General features: G+C 40.4%; 1 long non-coding RNA gene across 2 annotated transcripts; it reads left to right on the top strand.

Annotated features, from left to right (window-relative positions):
* Nucleotides 1–1,486: 1,486 nt before the first annotated feature.
* On the top strand, nucleotides 1,487–14,438 carry LOC116790151. 2 transcript variants are annotated; one of them, XR_004358277.1, is made up of 4 exons: nucleotides 1,487–1,618; nucleotides 10,247–10,324; nucleotides 12,149–13,099; nucleotides 14,385–14,438. It is a non-coding gene; the product is annotated as an uncharacterized LOC116790151 (long non-coding RNA). The 2 variants fall into 2 exon arrangements; XR_004358276.1 differs by lacking the exon at nucleotides 14,385–14,438 and having other exon boundaries at nucleotides 12,149–13,237.
* Nucleotides 14,439–15,300: the final 862 nt, after the last annotated feature.

A 15,300-nucleotide genomic window follows, 5' to 3' on the forward strand; every position in this document is an offset into this window, starting at 1 on the left:
GACCAAATGCCACTGAGAAATCAAGGGAACGCAAAGTAAACAGGCAATCGTAGGTTTGAATGTTGTTCTTTGTTTTTCTGGTTATTAAACAGTCAAGTTGCTTGTTAAAAATTCCCTTTGAGTCAAATCTGGAACAAATGGCTTTTGAAATGATTTCTGCACAGACGAGTCTCTTGGAACCATCCCACCTTCATGCAAAAAATATGCCAATAATGCCAAACAAGCTCCTTGAAAGCCCATGGCTTCCTCAAAGCTCTCTGAAAAAGAATAAATCTTTTAAATTGTGTAATTTTATTTTGTTTGGCCTGATTGCTTCTGGTTTTGTTTGATAAGGACCTGGCATAAACTGCATAAAGCAGCAGTTGAAACTGTCCCAGTGTTGGAAGTTTATTGTTGACTTTCTGCACTGAGTAAAACCCCTGTGTTATCCTTGGAGAAGTTACTAATGAAGCACCTTGTGTAGTTAAATCCTGTAACTCTTTATTCACCTTGAGATCTGATTCAAGAAGAAAAAGCACGAATCACAAGATGAATATTGGTTCATGTTTTGAGTTTGCAATCATTGTCTTTGCTTGTTAACAGCTCATAAAGACAGAGGAGCCAGAAGAAACGAGCTGGCTTTGGAAATGCCGGCATCTAATACATGAAAATGTTGCTGTTTCCAGGAAGTCTGTGTCTGAAAAAATGGTAATATGACAGGTAACAGAGGTCTAGGGGCTTCTTAATTTCAATTCAGATTATGTAGTTCCTGTCAATATAGGAACAATTCTTTTAAAAAAAGTCCTTGAAGTCCAACATGGAATATAACGGCCTGATTTTATTTTAGGAATCTGTGGGGTTTCTTTTCTGCCAGCTTACAAATACTTTTACTGATCTTTATTCTCAAACCTTTCTGGAGCTACCAGCTTTGCATTTTGGGAATAGTGCAATATTTCAGATTCTTCTGAAGTATTCTGTTTGGAATTTACTCACCTGTCAATCTTCAGTTATTGGGCTGAATTGTCATATAATTCTCGACAAATGTCAAGATGCAGATCTGAGGGAAGTGGTGTGTCCTTTCAGCACTTTAAAAAAACATAATTGTTCTCTGCACAACTGCAAAGTAATAGTGCAGGCCATAATTCTCCTGTTTTCAGAGGCAGGGCAATTATGATCAATGAGCAGCCCCACAGAGCACATTGCTGCTAAACAATATTCTTTGGCCCAACTTCAGAGTCTTCATAATTTGTTAAAAATGTTTTTATCCTTTAGTGGGTTTTCTTCCAGCAATCCTTAGACATGTTGGAAATTTCTGCTGCTGAGTTTAGTTTCACAATTGCATGTCAGCATTGGCTCAGCTGCACTCCTGCTAGAACACTCCCTAATATAATTTTAGCTATATGTGGAAGGTGAAAGATTTTATTGCATTCATTGAATGTCAGTTGTTCTAGAGCCACTGGGACACGAGCTGAAAGGTCACACAGAGTGTAACAACCCTCCGTGCAGCAGCAGGTAGGACAGGAACTTGTTTATACACGCAGGATTAGTTAATGGTGATTGTGGTCAGCTCTTCTTTTTCATGTGTAAGTAAATGATTGGTCACAGGAAAGAACAGTGAATTTACTTCCATTTACTACAGGTAGGAGAAAACTAAATATTATTTAAAAGTAGATCTGATAATCTGAATGTGTCTGTGTGACAACTGATATGCGTTTTACATAACATGGTGCTTTGGGGCATATATAAAATATGTATTTGATAAGAATTTTCTGAAAGTAAATATTTAACCAACTTCTGAGTTTAGAAATTTTGGATCTTAAATTTTAAAATTCCCTTCTAGGATGTTTTAGAAAGAAGTTTCAGCTAAATTTATTTCTCAGTGATGGTTCTTGCCCTTCTTGGGTTTTCCTTTTTTCCCCCTCTCCCCCCCTCCCTCAGCTCTTTCTTGATGGGATGACCTGATATGTTCCTTGTCAAGTTTACAAAACCGGGGAATGAGCAGCTTTTAACCATTTACCAAAGCTTGTATTTCTAAGACTGCAGTAACTTTGAGAAGCTGACTTTTCTTCTAGCTTGTTTATTTTTATTTTACTCTTCAGAAGTCTGGAGCTAAGTGCAATGTATCAGCAATATTCTGTTTCCAGCTGTTGATTTAGGCAGTGTGACAAAGGAAGGGCCACAGTACCAATATTTTACCCTCCTAATGTACTTTTTCCCAAATACTACCTAAAGGATTGTGTTTATCTTTCGTATTGATGCACATGAAGGAAAGGAAAAGAGCAAACAAAACGTAAGCAGCTCCTGGGTAAGTGCTCTCACCCCATTATTAAAACCGAACAAAACAAACCAACATTTGAATTTGTGGTTGCAGAGCCAGGAGGTAGTTTTTGAGGAGTAATGGGGGTTTTGTGAGGCAGACAGGGATCTACCTGAGCCTCAGATGGGTTAATCTTGGTTTCTTCAAGGGTCTCCCTAGGAGTTAGGGTCCTGAGGGGAAGCTGTGTGAGGACACTGAGGGCACTTGGTGTGTTCAGCTGGAGGAGACTGAGGGGAGACCTCACTGCAGTTCCAACTGCCTGGGCAGGGGCAGAGGAGGGGCAGGGACTGAGCTCTGCTCTGGGGGGACCAGGGACAGCACCCAGGGAATGGCTGGAGCTGTGTCAGGGCAGGGTCAGGTTGGATCTCAGGGAAAGGTTCTTCCCCCAGAGGGTGGTTGGCACTGCCCAGGCTCCCCAGGGCAGTGGGCACAGCCCCAAGGCTGCCAGAGCTCCAGGAGGGTTTGAATGATCCTCTGGGACACAGGGTGTGACTCTTGGGGATGGTCCTGTGCAGGGCCAGGAGTTGGACTGGATGATCCTTGTGGGTCCCTTCCAAGTCATATTCTGTGGTTCTGTGACAGAGGTTTATACACCAAGATAAGTGTGCATCTTTCCTGTTGCCTTCCTTCTGTACCCACACATGCTCTGTAACCACAGGATTATGGGTGTGGTTTTGGCAGACATTCATGCCCACCCTAGTGTGCCATTAGATTTCTTGCTTTATTCTCTGGGCATATGTCTTATGGCCCATGCTAGAATTTGACCTTTCTGTATTACTACTGTTTTTAAACATTGCATTATTTGTTGGTTTTTAAAAAATCACTATTATTTTTAAACATTTTATACTGTCAGCTTCTTGATGCAAAAGAGAGGCTCAGCTAGGCACAGCTTTCAGTAGCTTTCAGCTGCTTTGTTACAACTTGAGCTTTCAGAATCTCCCTCCTTGGCCTCTTCTAACGTGTGAGGAGCTTTTGGGCCTCCCACTGCTGTCCTGTAAAACTCTCACATTACAAATACTTCCTGGGTGAGTGTTCAGTTTGGTTCAGCCTTCAGTGGAGTTGTGGCAAGGCTGATGCATAGGGATTTTGGGGACATTTACTTTTCAGCGGTGTTCAGAATCAAAAGAGAAATTTCGTGCTTCTTGTCACTAATATAATAATAATATAATATAATCCTGTTCTTTTCACAGGCAGTCAGGAGGAAAAGATAAAAAATGAATGTTAAGTACATGAGTCAGTAGAATAAGGGTGGTCTGGAGGGGCACTGTGTTTCCCTTTCCCTGTCCCAGTGCTGTGCATGTGGAATAGGCCCTTTTTGTGAAGCTGCCCGGCCACCCTTCCGTAGCAAGACTTGCTCATCTCAGCCATACAGGCCCTCCAGGAGGCTGATATCACCTACCAATGGGTCTAACAGTGCTGAAGGTGACAAAGTGATTTTTCATGTAACATCAGTCAAAAGTTTAACCTCTGGTTCAGTAGCAGTGATCTCTCAGAAAGGTCATGATGAACAACTGGGCAATAACACAGCTTTGTACTTCACATCTGAGTGACACTGCTGCTTGCACTCACCATTCCAGTGTGCACCTGTATATGGTATGTACATCAACACAACCTATGTTGATGCAATGTTGCTTTCTGTAAAAAGTCTGTAACCAAGCTCCCTTAGGCAAGGTAAATCTATTTAGTTCCCTGAAATTGTGATTGAACTTTAATTTCTTAGTTTGTAGATTTTTTTTTTTTATTATTTGTTTTGGTTTTGTTTTGTTTTTTTTTCCTCCTGTCTGAAATCTCAAGTAAGAGCTGCAGCTAAGTCTTAATTAATAATTATCTTAATGTTATGGGAAATGGATTCCATCTCACTTTCCCATTTCCCAAACATGTGATGCCTCTGTGATAGGTAACACAGTGTGGGACAACTGAGCAGGACCAGACCAAGTCCAGGCTCAGATCCTTTCTCTAACAGCAACCAGAAGTGGGCACCTCAGGAAAAGCCTGAGAAAAACCCTTAAAATGCTCTCCCTCCTGTCTCCCTGCTTCCTCTCCTCTTCCTCATGCATCCAACCACTTTTTACTTTCTGACCCTTGAGTAAATTTATTCCAAGTGTGAAGAAGCTCCTCCATGTTTTGTAACCCTCATGGATTTCTCTGGTACAAAACTTGGCTCCTTCTTCTCAAAATCCTCTAAACTGCATCCAGAACATCCTAGAGCAAATGGGCTTTTGAGTGACAGAAGCTAAAGCAGCATGACAGTGGATTTTTGGAAGATAATTTGCTAAAAGTAGAATTGCATTATGCCAGAACTTCCCTTATAAGGTGATAATGTAAATTAATTCAGTTGGATACGATTTGGCCTTAAGAAAAGAAAGTGAGAATAAAAATAATGATAGAAAGCTCCTTCTGCAGTCCACTTGAGTTATTTTTTTTAAACATAGTTACTGCAAGTATTAACTGAGGTTGGACACAACTTAAGAGGTATACAATTAAAACCAATGTGGATGTGGTGTCATCCTTATACATATGGGTGTACATATAACCAATTGAATTACTGAGAAATAAATCAGAATTCCAGAGGGTATTCGTGGGCATGTATAAAAGCTACTTTGACCCACATTTGGTGCAGTGCCCAATTACTGTGACACAAAGTTAGTCCTAAATCAACTGCACAAGGTATGAATGCTACCAGAGTTTAGGATGGGAGCTCTTGGATTAATTGAATGTGTAAAGATAGGAATTCAACTCATGTCTCAACTCAAGGAAATGGACAGAAGCTGAACCTAAATGTAGGTATGACAAAGGCAAGTTTGAGAGGGCCGTGGCAGCTTGGAATTGCAGCTATCAAGCATGCAAATACCTGCTTGGGAAAGGTTGGAGGTAATTTTGTTATACATGTAGAATTGTACATTATTTCCTGGCACCAGTAATACCTGAGTCTGTGCAGCTTGAACAGCTGTGCTCAGCATACAAATTTGCTGCAGGGGGAACAAAAGAAAAAGGAAGATGTAGTGATAAAGAGAAGAATTCTCCCCAAATAGATAAATATCTTTTCTGTGTTAGGCTTTTCACTTTATTTTGGGCAAATTGTCCTCTGTTCTTAAAAACATTTCTTTTTGTCATTAATTTTCCAGATATTTATAATACATTAAAAAAGACACCTCCTTCTTCACTTTGGTACAGCTTAAGCAAATGAAAGGTAACTAATTTCTTGCTTTGTTACAATACAGACGGGTAGATTAATAGTTTGGTCTGGTAGTTCTGACACAATATGCTTTTTTTTGTTACTTGAATTTCAGCATTTGATTGTAACACTGAGGACCACAACACTATCTTATTTTTCAAGGAGCTCTTCTGAGTTTTTCAAATCCCGTAAATACCTATCAAATGTTCCCATAATGAAAATAGACTGCAATACCCTCTTCAGCACAAAATGCCATTATGTGCTGTAATGTTGGAATTTTTTCCACTGAAGAGTGCTTTTGTGCTTTGCTACATTCCCTTAAGTAATTGGCTTCAGGGTCTGTCACTCTGTTTTCTGTTACTTCCACTAATGTGGGTAATCAGGAGCTTTTCCCACTGCCGGTTTTCCCAGTGACTGTATGTGATGAAGCCAACCCTTTTTTGTTAGCCAAAGGGGGTAAATCCAGCTCAGGTGATGAGCACTGGTTTCACATGGAAAACTTGCAGCTAAATTCATAATAGATGAAAATGTGTACAGAGGTTTGAAAAAGGCAAGACGTCATATTTATGTTCTCCTTCCCCTATTTTCTCTTTTACCAGAATATTTTTTCCTTTATTTGCCTGGTTAACCGAATTTGTACTTGAGTAACTGAGCATTATATGTACAAAGCGCAATTTTTCTTGCTAAAATTCATTGAACATAACTACAAATGGAACAGATTTTTCTCAGGCTTTATCTCCAGGTAGAGAGATTTTGCAAAAACCCAAACAAGCAATAGTCCATTGTGTCAGTGCAGACAGAGTCTGATGTCTGATCTCCGTGCATTGTCAGCTGTCCATATGGGTTTGTATAAGCTGTTTTAAAAGAGGAGCTGCTAATTCTCAGGTGTCTTGCAGTATCGTTTATCCTAGTAGAGTAGAGCTGAAATTACCAGCAATGGGAGGAATTATGCTGTGGAATTCCCTGATGAAATAAAATTTGATGTATGTTTTTGAGGATCTTCTAATATATCAAGGAAAACTCATGTGGTGTGTCGACTTCCCACTCTATACCCCTTCTTTTCTTCCTATGCACTGATTGCTACCTCAGAACATGTTTATCTTACATCTCTGTTGGACAAGTAACTCTTGTTTTTGCTAACCTCTGCTGGTAAAAATCCTCCTTTGTGTGTCTCTCTGTGGGACTGCTCATGTTTGTAGCTTATCCTTCTGCTGTGTTCTGTTTATTGTGTTTCACTTTAGCCTTACACAGCATGTCTGAAATCAGGTTGGACATGGCTGTTTGTAATTCCTCCAGTCAGAGGCTTCTTAGCCTTCCTCTGCACTGCCTTAAATAATTTAAAATGTTATCTTTCTCACAGGTCTCTAGCCCTGAGCAACTGAGCCTCGTTGTGTTTAAACACACATATAAATTACCTGTTAGCTGAGCTGGGGTTTTGATAACCTGAAAAATGACATGCTGCCCTTGGAGCTTGCACTGCAGAGCCTACACTCCATAGCCATGGGCTGTAACAATTCACAGCACAAGGGGATTGGCACAGTACAGAATCTGCAACATGCGCACGCAGCTGAGTGAGTTACAGCAGCATTGGCTTTTTGCCCTGAGCGATACTGTCTTTTGTGTACTCGAGGTCAAGTCCTACATATGTCAATATCCTTTCCTTGGAATACAAAAATAAGTGTGGTTGTAGTGGCTCAGACCAGAAGTCTACCTCTGATGGTGGCCAGGAATAACTGGGAACTTGCAGACTTCAAGGATTATGGGAACCGTTGAGTTCCTGCTGGCCAGCTGCCACATTCTTTGGTGCGAGGAGAATCTCTCACTTTTGAGGGGACTGAGTTTTTCTGCATATTTGTTTTTGAGTCTAAAAGGAGTTGAGAAATATCCAAAATTAGGAGAGCAGAGGAGTCGCTCACCTACAAAATCCATTTCAGCTTTCTCACAAGAGTAAGTACTTCCTTTAATCTCATGAATCTTGTCTTTGCATATATGCCTTGCTCTGTATCACAGATGTCTTGGGCTTCAAATTGTTAAAAGAAGTAAGTTACTGCATATACATAAGACTAAAAACTGAGATGGTCTCCCATACCCCATGGGATAAAAATAAAGAATGTGCCCCCTCAACCCCACACCTTTCTCAGAAGAATGTTCCTTGTCACAAACAAGAGAGTGGAAAGAGCCCTCCTGTCCATATGTTCTGTAGGAGGTTGGTGTTACTGCTGATTTACTTCTTTGCAGAGTGGTCCCCAAGTGCTTTCACACCAATAGCTCTCTGGACCCATTAAATGTCTCATCCTCAAGAGTGAGAAGTAGAGCAGCCTACTTATAGTCACTTCACACCCCTGAGGTTTGGAGAGAATCTTATTTCCTTGATTTCACTTGGCTTTGTGCCAAGATGATGGGTTACCATTAGATGTTATACACATCAGTGCAGCTGATACATGACAGGTGCTCTATGTATATGGATTAATTTTGTTTAAATTTTGAACTTCTCTAAGCCTTATAGGCCTTATAAATTAGTATCCTTGGGCCAAAGTTGAATCTGCGGCTGAAATTCATTAGTGGAGCTGTGCTGGCACGAATAAACCTAGCAAACCTTTGATTGTGGAGTGTTTTAGAAGTCTGTGATTGAACTACAGCTTTTGTAATGGCCATCTGTCAAAATATTATTTTAAATACTGCTGAAAGTGTAGCAAGAATGACCATGGTTGTGCTTGTTATGGTGAAACAGAACGTGCTACAAACACAGCTCAGTCAAAATTTAGGCACACAGTGATGTGCTTTCACTCTGTCTTCCTTGGGAGACCGCAGTTCGGCCTTCCTGGTCTTCTTCCTTTGAAGTGACAATTATTTTTTGGTATCCATTTCTTCAGGACATTTTTGTTGCTTTTATTTTTGAAGACCTGATTGTGAGACCGTGTTTCTCGTCTGTTAATGAGGGAATGAAGGAGCCCTGAGCACCCTCCCCGCTTCAGGCAATGTGGGAGGACTCTTTGGGAGTTGCAGTTTTGTAAAGTTGATCTAACCAGCAAACTCACTCTGGGGCCAGATAAGAGGAATTTTGTGGTTTCATTTCAGTTCAGTGCTTCTGGGAAAACAGCGTTTCAAATTATGCTGAGAAGGATGAATGTGTCCACAGACAAGTATTGTTATTATATGTCACTCTTTTTTTGTAGCTCGTGAAATTCCTTTTTGTAGACTTTATTATGCTGGTCTGTGTTCCCACGTACTGAGATACAGTGTGTGTGTACTTCTATACAGAGAAAAATTGAATAATTCTGTAAACTACTCTTTTTATAAAGAATTTAGTCAGGATTTGACCTTATGCCTACTTTTGGTCTTCTTGATGTGGATCACTTCTTTTGAACACTGTACTGTACTAGCGATGAAGGTGGAATTTGTTATAAGAATAAAGCTGCATGAAAGGCTTGGTAGAATCTGTGGCAAAAAGGCTTCTGGTTTCGTTTTGGGTTGTTTCTTTTAAAAATAAAACCAATTTAGTATCAGTAATGTAAAATATCTCTATTTGATATTTTTGTCTCCTACTTTATTTTATAACCAAAAAAAGAAAGAAACATTTGTCTTATTCATGGCCCCTAGTTCCCTGGGCATCCTTAGAACAGAGTTTATCTTGAGTTATCCCAAAGTAAAGAATACTGGAGTAGCAGGGACTAGACATCGTTATCAATAGATAAATGCTAGCCAAATTGCATTATTTTAAAGAGCAGGTCATCTTGAAGTGGGTCTTTGTGTGGGAATTGATCTTTCACGTGTGGTTCTTGATATGACCTCAAAGTGAAATTCCTGGTTTCTTCCATCATCTCATGTGCACGATGCCAAACTTTGGGGTCTGTTTTGATTTACAAGATGCTAATAGTAAAGCAGTTGAACTCTTCTCTTGCAAGTGATGATTGTGGTAAAACTAGGACTGTATTAAAAATCCATATAAATTAACTTGGTATCTTTAAAAACTATTTGCTGTTTTCAGCTTTTGAATTTTTTCAAGTCTTCATCTGTCCATTAAGACTTGCTGGGTTTTTTTAGTGTTTATTTGAATTTTTCCATTTCCTATTTTTTCCTTCAGGGCTAGTAATAAAACTAAGTTGTTTTTACAGTATAAGGTTGGGTTCTTATCGTGGTTTTATACCATGTAACTCTAATCTATCCTGTTGATAAAAGTAACTACCTTTAGCTACACCACACTGCAGTATTGCTTTTAAGCAAGCCAACTATTAAATTGATAATACTATGGCAGAAGAGGATGTATGAGGCAATAAATTTCTCCCTGTTTCATAAACAATGGAGACCTGTAACTCATCTGTTTTTACCTTGGGAGGACATTTACTCATCTGTGGTACAACAGCTTCTTTAGGGACACTCTCACTCCACGATGACTAAAGGAAATAATTTGTGAAGAATTCTTTGGGCTTACTTTTTATTTAATTCTGACATAGGGAGAGAAGTGCAGGTAGAACAGTGCAGCAAAAAGGCTTGAACTGCAGATGCCCTCTGAGTGTCTGGCTGCAGGTTTAGAAGAGTTCTTTGTAGGAGAGGGAGGGGAACCTGGTGGAGTGTTCAGTGTCCCTCTTGGCTAAAACTCTGAGTTTCAGATACAGCCAGCAGTAACTGCTTTATTTGATTTAGATGTAAAGAAGCAGGCAATTTGTACAGAAAACAAACTGTAAAACTGCACCACGGAATAATTTTTATTCTTAAATAATTTATATTTATGTGTGTTATCTTTTTCTCTCATTTTTTTTTTCTTTTAAATGCAGCCAGCTGAAGTCAGATGTTTTCTGAGCTGAAGAAGATCAACTTCTGTATTGCAGCTTGCAAGAATTGATTATAGACAGGTAACACCAAGATGACCACGACCCACCAATGTGAAGAGTAGATTTGTTCCATCGTTTCAGGGACATCCATCCACTGCTAAATTAGTGCAAACTTAGCAGAGGCAAAAAACACCAGCCTGGTCTGGGCTTTGCTTCATATATCAGAGACCTGACGCATGCACAAATAGCTCTCTAGGTTGTTCTTGCAGTGCTAAACTTTCTTATCTCCCTTCCTGCGAAAATTCCCACACTGAAGCAACATTTCCCAGCTGCAAATTTGGTCTTTGAGTGAAAACAATTCCAAAACCAACTTTTCTCCTTGTCAAACTTCTGTTTTCAACCTCTTCCTCCCCATACAGCTGCAAACTCCTTGTGCCTTAGCCACACATCTCCTAGTGTTTAGTGTTCTCCAGATCAATAAGGGACATGTAGAAACTTGCAGTCCATTAAATTAAGTGGGTCAGAAGGATTGGTCTTTGTGGTTTCATATTGGAATTTTTCAGAGCAAGATAAATTACACGGGGAGGAGATGAATATTTTACAGCATTAGATTGGAGAGGAGGAGATTGCCCAGCTAGCAGAGGAAGGAGCTATGTGCTTGGTCAGGACCAGTGGCCTTCCCTGGGTTCCCATCTCTCTGGGATATAATTGAGGATTTAAAAATATGTGCATTTTTAAATATGGATTTTTAAATATGTGCATTTTTAAATATGTGCATTGCCGTCCTGGACTTGTCAACAGAGGTGGCACTGCTGTCCCATTCCCAGTGGCCTAAATGGGAATTTGGAAATGTTGTAGCAGAAATTGTTCAACACTGCAAATGTGTGCTTCAGCTATGACAGAAGATAAATCACTAAAACCACATGCTTATTGAGCACCAGCACATTTCATCCACTAGAGGCTATTCATATAAGCAGTGGTTTTAGCACTTAGGTTTGCAAACTTTCTTCTATACCTGCAGCTTCCTGAGGTATCTGAGTAGGGGGTTTATAACTGTGTTAAAGTACCTGTGTCTGAATGTCCTAATTCATTCCTTGCAGTCTGATTTCTGGAGTCAACAGACATATCAGTAGCACTCAATGTAGCAACTGAAAGACTTCGAAGCTTCCAAAAAATATCTAAATGTTGAAGATATTTATTGCAATTGGTCCTCTGACAGCAAAAATTAAGTCCCCTTGTGCAGCGCTGGTGATTTCAGGGAGTGTGACCCCATTATTAGTGGAAGCTTTGGCTGATGGCCCACTGGATCCTCCTTGGTGGGTGTCTGCCTTTTGAAGATGGGTATGCACCTGCTAACGATAGCCGGTTATTCTGTGCCCTCGACAGGCTTTGAATAATGTCATAATGCAATTGGATTTCCTGTGGTCCATGCAAGGAGATAAATGGTGAACAAGTCACATCGTTATTGATTCATGCACCATTTGCCTCTTAGCTCACTCAGAGAAACACAATTACTGCTGTTACACTTCATTTAAAAGAATTGGAACATTTTGGCAGCGCAAACAGCTATTGTGTCTGAATTGATATTCTTCCTGGGCTAATCCTTAATGTGCTGGTTTATGTTTTCCTGATTGCAGCCAAACCAAACTTAAGAGGGTTATAAAGCTGTTTCTTTCCCATTACTTGTTTTCCCTGTGCTGCCCTACAAAACTACAGAGCATTTTCCAAACTCAAAGCATAACATACGCATCTCCATAATTTATATTATGCATTATTTTAATAATTGTATCAATGATTGTATTGAATACAGTGGTTTTCAAAATTAAGGCTAAAGCTGGGGTTTGGGCTTGGCGCAGACATTTGTGATTCCCAGCTCTCAGCATTTGCCTTGCCCTGGTTTTGCAGGAGCTGAGTAAATTTACGTCGTTGCCTAGCGCTGGAGGAAGAGGAATGCTAGTGAAGATCCTGTTGTTGTCAGTCAAGTTGAATAAAAAATGGGTTCTTCTGGAGTAATTTGTCTGAAGTAAAATGTCTGAAGTACCATGGTATTACTTTGTGTATTAAGAACGTAATGATAATAGGTTTGCTTTAAAGTCTGTGGTTTTTAGTAGTTTTCACTGACAAAGAAATATTCTAATTCAAGGGTCTAATTCAAAGGTCCAATTTGTATCTTACATTGTGTGTGTTAACTGTGCATCTATGCTGGCTTGTCTTGAAAGAGCTGCTCTTATTGGGAAAACATGGGTAAGCTGTGAGTGCACTTTCTTGCTGCTCTTTGCTGTTCCAGGGATTCCAAAAGGTTTCTGCACCGCAGATGGTGTGTGTCAGAGACTGAAATGTTTAGTAGCTTCAACATTGTTAAGATCACCAAAAGACTTTTGTCCACTGTACCAAACTGCAAAGAAACAGCTGCTCATGCACATCCTTCCAGGAATATGCCTCCTAATTTGGCCTGGAAAAGGACCTTGAGATAACATAAGGGGAGTACTATTGTCCAACTCTTCCAGGTGCATACCTGAATCTACAAACTGGATTTCCAGATAAGGGAAGAGGCAGATCCTTGAGGTGGGATAGTCCTTCTTATCATGTACACATCCTCCCTTACATGATGACTCTGCTGTGAAAACCCCTTCAGGAAGTATCAAAGACATTAAAACTCCCCCCTGCAGGGGAGGTACGAGGCATTCCCACCTTAGCCTGAGTGTATATAAGTCATGAAAATCTTTGAATTTTGAGGGGGCTTCCCCCACCCCCAACGGATCAAGACCATCACTTGGACAGGACTCCAACCACCATCTTCAGCCTGCAGACATTGAAACCACAATTACCAGTTTTCATCACTGGATCCAGCAAGTGGTGACTATGTATATCTTCCCACTTTTATCCTTTCTTTCTTTTCCTTATACATTTCCTTAAGTGTTATTCTTATGCTTTAATATTGCTGTATTACTATAGATGATAACAACCAAAACGGCTGTACACCTATTTTCCTTTGAATCCAAATTGTTCTAAAATAAAGCACACAGATACATATTTACACAAACACCAATTATTCAGTGTCATTTCACTCTGATTCACCCCAAGGGATTTACTAACGAGAACCTGGGTTACTCTCCACTTCTGTAACAGCAGTGCTGGGGAGCATTGGTGCTGCTGGAGGAGCCAGGACAGGTCTTGGGTCACCACAGTTTTTGTTTCCTGAAGCTGTTTGGTCCTAGTATCCTTGACAGGAGAAAGTAGTGCATGGCTTTTCAGCTTTTCATTTATCTTATTTTAAATAGATAGAGGGGGTAAAAGGCTAAAACAAACGTAGCACACAGTTTCTATTTTGGCCTAGAGTCCTTTCCAACAAAATTGCATGTTAAAGCCAGGATATAGAGAGGTGCTCTACGTTGGCAGAGGACAGTAGGATTTCACCAGGGGCTTTGTGAGAACTACAGCTAAGGTTAGGGCTAAGTGTCTCATAGATGCCTCATTTTTATTATTTATGGTCAAGGAAAAAGCCATCTACCAAGCTGTTTTCTCAAAGTATTTCCACTTGACAAAATTATATTTTTTGAGAAGAAAACTCTGCAAAAACTCATGAAAGTTTTAAGTCTGCCAAACTTGTAGCCTCATTTTTTGCTTTGTTTAACTTGCTGATATTTTAAGACATTTGACACAGTTATAAGTCTGTATATCTTCATAGATTTGAAAATAAGGTAAGTCCAGAGTGAATTAACTGGAGTTGTTTCATCACAGCCCTCTCCCCACACTTGTCCTGTCAGTTCAATCTTCATCTGCCCTTTTCTTAGACAGATAAAATGATATAATTTATAAATCCAAACAGTTACTGCTTTAGTTAGAGAGTCTCCAAAGGACTTCAGAATATCTTGGAATACAGATAATACATACATACATATATGTATATATAAAATGTCTATCTGGATCTATGAAATGTACAGTTCTTACTCAGTGAAAGGTTTGTAAGTGTTGTCTGAGCCTAACCTGCACAGAAGGGGTACAGAAATAACTGTGCAGGCTGTGGGGAAAACTGATGCAGCAGTAGAAGGTACAAGAAGGATAGTTTAGTTTCTAGGCATGGCTGCAGGAGAGAAGTGAGGGCAGGAAGACTGAAAGCTCTTTTTGATTTTGGTTGTAGGGCTAATTCCTCTGAAGCAGACCGAACTTTCCTGTAAACACTGCCAAAAAGAGCTGTCCAACAGCTTGGCTGAAAAGGAGAAGTTAAACTGTTCTTTCAGTGGTGACACTCCCTGCATTAGCTGTGAAGAAGGGTAAGTGTGTGTGCTCAGAAGGATAAGACTCCTGTAAAGAAGCTTTCCAGTGCTGTGTACCAGTGTTGAAAACTCAAGTTTCATGGTGTCAACAGAAACCTTGGAAAACCCAGGAGCTGGTGTTTCTGAGGCACACTGCGTTCCTGCCAGCTGTCTGAGGGTTCGAGGCCTGAGCCAGGCATGTGACACTTTAGTCCAGGCCCTCTTGTGTTACAGATTTTAACAGAGCAGCTTCTATGTAACTGAGAGTTCTGTTCTGTACCAGCGTTCCCCCTCCTACATGCTCTCCTCCCTGTGCTTACGGCAGCAGCTCTCTGGTCCTTAGTGCTGGGGTGTCTTTCCTGTCTGATCCCTGCATGGTCATTAGTGAATAGTAGTGAAATTGCTGCAGATACCTCTGTCCAGTTGGCATCTGCTTTTTATTCTGAGCTGTGAAACACTGTCTGGGTTATAGTTATTTCTGTGAGCATGTCATTCTTGTGCAAGGAGTCATGACTACCCCCAAACATCACACTTTCAGTGCACAGACAGGCTCTCCAGTGGAACTGCAGATAGCACCCAGGGGAGCAGAGCAGATGAGTGCTGGAGGTTTTGTGTTTTATTTCCAAGCTCTGGTGCATGTTAGTAAAGAGCTTTCAATTGTTCTGGAGCACTGATGCTCTCGGTGACTGACAGCATTTGCTCTTCCTCCCATTTTGTTTCTTTATGTTCATAACTGGGCCCCATCCCTGTGTGTGTTTGAGGAAGTTTGAGAAGTAGCAGGATTGGATGAACAGCAGTCAC

This window comes from Chiroxiphia lanceolata, chromosome 8, assembly GCF_009829145.1.
Source record: "Chiroxiphia lanceolata isolate bChiLan1 chromosome 8, bChiLan1.pri, whole genome shotgun sequence".
NCBI classification, from domain to species: Eukaryota; Metazoa; Chordata; class Aves; order Passeriformes; family Pipridae; genus Chiroxiphia; species Chiroxiphia lanceolata.